We start from the raw sequence: 7,612 nt of genomic DNA on the forward strand, positions 1-7,612 counted from the left end.
TTAGTGGAGCTGAAAAGCTGTTGCTGCAGTGGTCACAGCTGAGATGAGGCATTGTTGGTCACGTCTTTTAAAAACAGCTAGGTTTTGTTGTCACTAAATCAGGAGGTCGACCAAAGCTGCTCCCTGATGTCATCAAACTCAGTCTTTACTTATTATTTTGACTGAGAGGGAGAGTCAGAAATGACATACCGTGTAATTAAGCGACTAAAATACAGTTTTCCTTGTGTCTCCATTGGCTGCCATATTATCACTGAGTGCGTTTACATGAACACTAAAAAACTGATTACTGGCAATAATTGGCTAACTTTAATAAACCGTTTAAGGCAGGGGTTCTCAAAGTTTTGATACCTGAGGGCCAATTTAGGAACTCAACATTGGACTGAGGGCCACCAAAGGACAAAAAACAGAAAGAAATCCCATTTGTAATTATTTTAATGACCAGATTGCAGTTCTACAGTTTAAATACTGGGTATTTACCTGGTTTCTATATGGTGCATTTCAGTGTATTATTGGGTTATAAGCTGGTAATAAGCAGGTAGCTACAGCCCCCAATTACTAGCTATTTACCCAGTAAATATATGGTAACAGAAATGTGCTACTTGGTATTAACCTGTAATTAGAAGGTTAGGGTTAGAACAATGGCCAAAATACTGGGTAATGCTTAAATTACATTATATAACGCTTATATTACTTAAAGGTACAATATGTAGTATTTATGGGTTTATATAACCCAAAATCCACTTTTTTATACATATTATGTGCTCCTGCATTGTCTAGTCGCTGTATAATAGTTTTTGTTTCATTTTCGTAGTGTTTCAAAAAGTCATGTTAAATAACATGACCGCGGACCGCGGTTGCATAGCCACTGTTAGCAGCGAGACGCCATGTTTCTACCGGAGCCTGTAAGGACAAACGCGAGAGAACAAAACAAGCGTCTCTTTACTTGTAGCGGAAGTCCCGCCTCCTCTCTCTCCGCTTCGTCTGCTACGGCCGCGGTAGCTCGTCCTCTCCCTCGCCTCACAAACCTCATCTGCTGACACGGAGAAAGACGACGAGGACGACATTTGACCAGCTGCGGATACCGTAGCGCTCAGGGAAGGGAGGGGGTGAGGAGAGCAGCAGGTCTTTGTTGTAAATTTCAGCCTCTCCTCTAGATGGCACTATAAACTACTTATTTCCCCTTTAATGCTAAACTGTAGAACTGCAATCTGGTCATTAAAATAATTACAAATGGGATTTATTTCTGTTTTTTTTCTTTGGCGGCCCTCTGTCCAATGTTGAGTTCCTAAATTGGCCCTCAGGTATCAAAACTTTGAGAACCCCTGCTTTACAGCCTTCACTCCTGGTAGTAGCCAGCAACGAAGCCATGTTTTACAGAGAAGAAAGACAAACAGTGGCTGCTTGGATGTTATTTCAGGTAAGTACCTGTGTTGTCTCTACATCAGGCACCAGGCCCGATCTATTCTAGTTGCTGACTTCAAAAGTGGCAATCAACAGTTGCTGATGGTGCTCAGGTGACGCCTCCAGGATAAACAGAGAGGGAAATCTGTTAGGGGGCTGAATGGTGTCTCCAAAAGTGTGTTTATAGAGGCTAAACCCTAAAGTAATGCTCACTATGTGGTGACACCGAGTTCTCAGAGATGCTGCACAGAACAATGGGTTATTCTCAGCTCTCACGGTATTAAAAATAATAAATAAAAGTCTTAGTTATAAAGACTTAGATGTCTCGTGGGCGTAGAGTCAGGAACAGAATTAAAGTGGAGATCCTAAACACTCAGAGGTGTTTTAAAGTGTTGCATTTATATGTACGGATGTCAGTTACAGAAACTTCTGCACAAAGCTTTTTGTCAAAACTCAACGTCTCTCTTCTACTTTTGTCATCTTGCTCTTCACTTGTTATGCATCTCATTCGTTCACAGTAGAGACAACAGCGCTCTGTCTGCAGCTCTGCTGTGAAATTATCATCATCAACTTAAACCGCTGCGATAATGAGCCGACACTTCTGCTGCACGAGCTTCAGAGAGGAGGCTGTTCGATTGTGACACATCTGGACATGTGTGTGTGTGTGTGTGAGTGTGTGTGTGTGTGCGTGTGTGTGCGTGTGTGTGCGTGCGTGCGTGCGCGTGTGTGTGCGTGTGTGTGTGTACAAATGAATCTCTAATGAAGAGAGACGGATAAAAAAAAGAAAAAGCTTTATGTAATGTCATGAGGTTGGCTCTCTTCCTCCACCAAATCCAGATTAATTCTTCATTTGTGTGTGTGTGTGTGTGTGTGTGTGTGTGTGTGTGTGTGTGTGTGTGTGTGTGTGTGTGTGTGTGTGTGTGTGTGTGTATCATAAATCATGGAATTTATGATACTATTCCATGTGATTTACAGCAGAGGTTTAGGAATGAAAGTATATTGATCACATTAGAGATCGCCCCGAATGTCAATCACATGATTTGATCATTTAAAGAGTTGGATTTCTTTGATCAAAATGGCTTTTTATTGTTTTTAATTAAACGTGACTCCTCGCTACATAGTCCTTATCCTTTGCTGCCCTCTGTTGGTGTCATGGATAAAATGCAAAAAGACAACATTTTCCTCCGTGAGGTTTCATTGGGGCGCTGGATCCAACCCCAGCTGGCAGAGGGTGAAAGGCCAGGTTTATCACAGAGTCAATGCACAGAGAATTGTTCCAGTTAATCTAATGCAAACATGCAAACTCCTCACAGAATAGGTCTTGGTTGAAATCAGGAGCTGAACCAGTGACCTTCTCACTGTGAGACAATAATGCAAGCCGCTGCGCCACTGTGTAAGAGCTCTGCGTTGTCTGTTTTTCTTAAATAAATACAGAAATAGATCTGCAGATACTAACTAACCCTGTTTTTGCTCAGGTTAGTGCTTAAATGATAAAAACAAATTGCTCCAATAATGCTAGAAACCAAACTCATAAAATGCACAATTAAAATTATAAAATGTCATAATGTAATTGGAACGTTTTACACCGGGTAGACAAGTCGCTGCAGGCTGCTCGTGCAGAAACAAGATTATAATGTTAAAGCAATAAATGCAACTTACCAATAAAAGCTTGAAATCATGTTTTCTCTGCCTTGAGACAGGGACAATGGAGCCTCTTTCATTGCTGCTCTGCACCCGAACCTCTGTCCTTGGACTATGTTAGTTTGCAACGAACGCCTTTAAACAGTCATTTTTATTAACATAAAACAGAATGAAAATTGCAAACTGAAGACAACCCACAGGCAGACGACATTGGATAAAGTGCAGGACCTAAAATAAAATGATGAATTCAAATATGACCAGATTTTTTTATAACTCCAAAGATTAGGAAGGAATTGGTATCCATATTTTTGTTTTGGTCTATGGGTCTCACAAAGAGGATAAGTATCTTGTTAAAACACTACTAAAGGCAAGCAAAAAAAAGCAATTCTGAGATTATGGTATGGAACAGAAACTCCGATTGAAGGACAGTGGCTGTGCATTGTGTAGGAGACATTTGTAATGGGAAAATTGACACATTAATTGAGATTAATTAAGAGTTTAATTTAAGAGTCAGCGTCTCAAACTGCCAAAATTGTACCCATCAGGTCTGCCTATAATAATAATAATGCTGTTATAAAAGTCCTGGAAGTCACTAAAATATGCTTTCATCAGGTGTGTGTGTTACAGACACAGCAAAAGTTAAATAGTGCAGTTAATATTGATTACCACCACCAAGCATTTTGCCAGGTGTGTCTGTTTGTGAGCAGCATCACTTAAAAGATTGGGTTCTAATTACATTATCTAGGGATAATGAAAACTATTTATGAAAAAAAAAAAACACTTTGATGGCAAGAGTTGCCAAAGTAGGAAAGTTGCTGGTTCGCGTCCTCGTCTGAGTTTGCATGTTCTTCCTGTGTGTAAATCATGTATCAGTGCGAGTATGTGGTGAATGGTTGTTTGCCTCTGTGTGTTTGTCTCTGTGATGGACTGGTGACCTGTCCAGTGTATGACTCTGCCTTTTAGGAGTTAAAGGTGCATTATGTAATAAATCTAAAGCAACTGGCCATAAAATCCTCCTAATATGTCACAGAGACTCAGGAATAATGTTCATATAACAAACTGAACTCACCAACAACAACAGTACAGACAAAATATTTGCATTAAAAAAAATATTTTGCAGACTGCAAATCATGTTTATGTTTTGAAATCATGTTTTTGGCATGTGGCGCCACCTACCGCCGTCTACCAATCACTGCTGTCAGTAGAGTCTCAGCTGCCGAGCAACCACGGGTTGTCAGTTACGTCAGAAAAAACGAAAACTAAAAGACCTCGGTATTTTGAATTTTAATGTAGTAACCGTTTTTGACCACATTCTTACATATGGCACCTTTAATATCTCCTAAGCTCCTCCCTAAAACCACCCACTTTCATCAGATTTTTGTTGATTTGTGTCCGTGTGTCTATTCTAGTTTCAGTCACCATGAACATATACAACCTCTGTTTGCTGACTGTCGTCATTAACACAAGACACATAACGTTTTCTGATGAAGGACATGAGCAGTCACAGGTTTACCATTAACCTTTACTTTTTTATCTTGCCTTTTCCTGCCTGTTCCTTTTCCTGGGTATATAACACTCTCCAGTCAAACAGATGTGTTGTGTCCCTGCTGTTTACAAGGATATAGCAAACACTGACTGACGAAAGTGTCTCTTGTTGTTTGCCCCAATTACCTTCTGGGTTCTTCCTGATGCTGCCTCAGTCTGAGCCAGTTGCTGTGTCTGGTATCCATCTGTGTTGGACGTGATGTGACTCCCTCCCTTTCTTGCATTCAGATACTGCACGGCCAATTTTGCAGACCATCCTCTGGTTCATGTTCTCTCACCCATGTCCTAGTATCCGGCGGAAAGACCTGCAGCAGCTGCTCAGAGGTGATCGTCTCCTCCAAATGCTCTTTACTCCTCCTTGAAGTACTTGAAGCCGCTGTTATGTGGTCTATGGTATAGGTCTAAGGAGATAATGTCTCTAGGCCACTGCCATGTTTTTGCCATGTGTTAAAAACCAAGGAGATGCATTTACTTAATTACACATGCAATCAGCAAGCCTTAAATTATGAATTTAGTTTGTCTTTTTTTTTGTTTTTTAAAAAACAACAGTCTCAGTGTGGAACAGAGGATTATGTCCCTGTTAACTTTTCTCTTTCTCATTCAGTTGAAACGTAAATAGGGTTAAATCCAGCCATAATGAATGTTATGTTATAGCTTATTTTAATATTATAAATGGACTGTAGGTTTGCGTTTTAACTAAATATAGTCAGCTCAGTGTGTACATGGCTAATGGAATTTTAGCTTCATCACTGGATTATTCTCACACAGGGAGTAGAGTTGTCCAGTCTGTACTGTACGTGCAACCATACAGGCTCAGGGTCACTGTCCAGGGAAAAGACCACAGCACTTATACAATAACAGACACACGCAACTGTGTGTGTGTGTGTGTGTGCGTGCGTGCGTGCGTGCGTGCGTGCGTGCGTGCGTGCGTGCGTGCGTGCGTGCGTGCGTGTGTGTGTGTGACCTCAGGATATGATTTTAGCTGAAGCACTGCAACACAATATGAATCTTTTATAAGGACAGTTCTCCCTTTGGCACTGAATAGAATGTCTTTGAAAGTTTATATTATTTTGAAAATAAAGGGAGATGTTTTCACAAATTGCCCAAATGGAAATTCACATTTGAAAAATCGATCATCGATGCATAACAGTCGAGAGAGTCCGCTGTCAAATATGAAACATTCTAATATAATATATTCATTTGGAACTTGCACTTTTCATCGTTGTTGATTTGGTTTGTTTATCAGGCCAGATTCATGTTTTGATTCCTTCCTTGAACAGCTGGGTGTAAACAGTGTCATCACAATGAGTCTTGACACCATCGTTTATGAACAAGATAATCAAATGGCTTTGTCATGTTTACATTATGACTGTTTATTCTCTGAGTGTTTTCTAATGCAACAAAAAAGGTCAGTGCTCGGTGACACCACCTGAAAATGCTCATGTCAGCACTATACACTACTTGTACTGCTATTTGAAAACTACAGTAAAGTTACACATTGCTGTAGTTAGGGGAGTAAGTGAGATATCATAATATGTTGGATTACTGTCCAATACTATACACACCTGTTCTCCCTAAGAAACGTTTGAATGATTGAATTCACAGTGGTTCTTCCAACATTTGGTTGCACCCTCTGACCAGCCTGACAACATGGTCCACAACTGTAGCTCTAATTTCATTAGGAATCTGCCTGTGTTTGGTCTCTTCTCCCTCTTCCCCTGTTTTGTCCCCTTCTTCATCCTCCACACATCCTCACCCCTCTTCTACGATGCTGACTTTCCATTTCTGTGTCACAGAATTGTAGAAATGGTTCACACTATTTCCTGCTTGGTTCATATATGTTTGCCAAGTGAGGGTTCATGGGGTTCATCCCTGAGTGACTGTGAACAAGTGGCTTTGCTCATTGGTTACAACTAATACTTCCAGGAAATTTCCAGGAAAAAATTATAAAGAAAGGTATACATATAACGTAACCCAAATTAAAGTAGACACTTCGCACCCAGAGGCGCAGTTTGTGAACAGGCAAGGCAGGCAACGGCTTGGGGCCCCGAGCTGATGGGGGCTCCCGACACTTGGAGTCTGAGGGCTGTTTTTACTGAAATGTGAATGAATGACATCTCAGTAGGAAACCTCCCTAAAGGGGCCCCACCTCACTTTAACCTGTGTGAAGTTATCGTTCTGCAAGTTGGAAAATGAAGAGGATTATTTACAGTGTAATGCATATATTTTTTACTCAGTTTATATGTTTTTTCAGTTATTTACAGTATTTTATTCTTTTATATGTTTTCATAATGTGGGTTCTTTACAGTATAATGTATTTTTTTTTCAACCAAATTTCTATAGTTTTTTAAAAGCTATTTACAGTATTTTATTGTTCTTCATGATTTCACATACTTTTTAATGACAAGGTTTTTCCATGTTATTTAATTAATTTCGAAAAAAAATAATATTTTTAACATAATGGCGATGAACACTGGTTGGAAGGAAGGAATTCCCCCTGGGAATTTTTGTTTAGGGCCCCTACAGACTCTAGAATCGCCTCTGTACGCACCATGTCGTCCACTCTGCAGCAGAACCTCACATTTTATGTTGAATGAATGATGTCCTGATGTCATCACATTGTTTCAAACATTGTTGCAACAAATGCATCTTAATTTAACTTAGAAAGATTAAAAAAAAAAATTAAAAAAAAGGGATGGTCTGATTATGACCTAAAGTGTTTTTTAGAATGGTCTGTTTTCTCCTTTGATGTATAGTTGCACAGTTAAAATGTATGAAAAAACATTGTTGTCTTGGTATATTCTGTTTCTATGTGTGTCTATAAATCTATAAGTGTCAAATGACCCTGATTGATTTCTGGGTAATAGTTGTGAGCGGCAGCACGTGTGTCAAGTAAGAGTGACCTACATTCTGACCTTGAAGAAAGCCTGAAGGCCAACATGTCACCACTGTCAGTCAACATTTATCTATTTGGAGCAAGTGTCCATTTTTAGTCTCACAATGAGCACAATCGGTGTGTGTTTCA

Source organism: Microchirus variegatus, assembly GCF_963457635.1.
Source record: "Microchirus variegatus genome assembly, chromosome: 12".
NCBI classification, from domain to species: Eukaryota; Metazoa; Chordata; class Actinopteri; order Pleuronectiformes; family Soleidae; genus Microchirus; species Microchirus variegatus.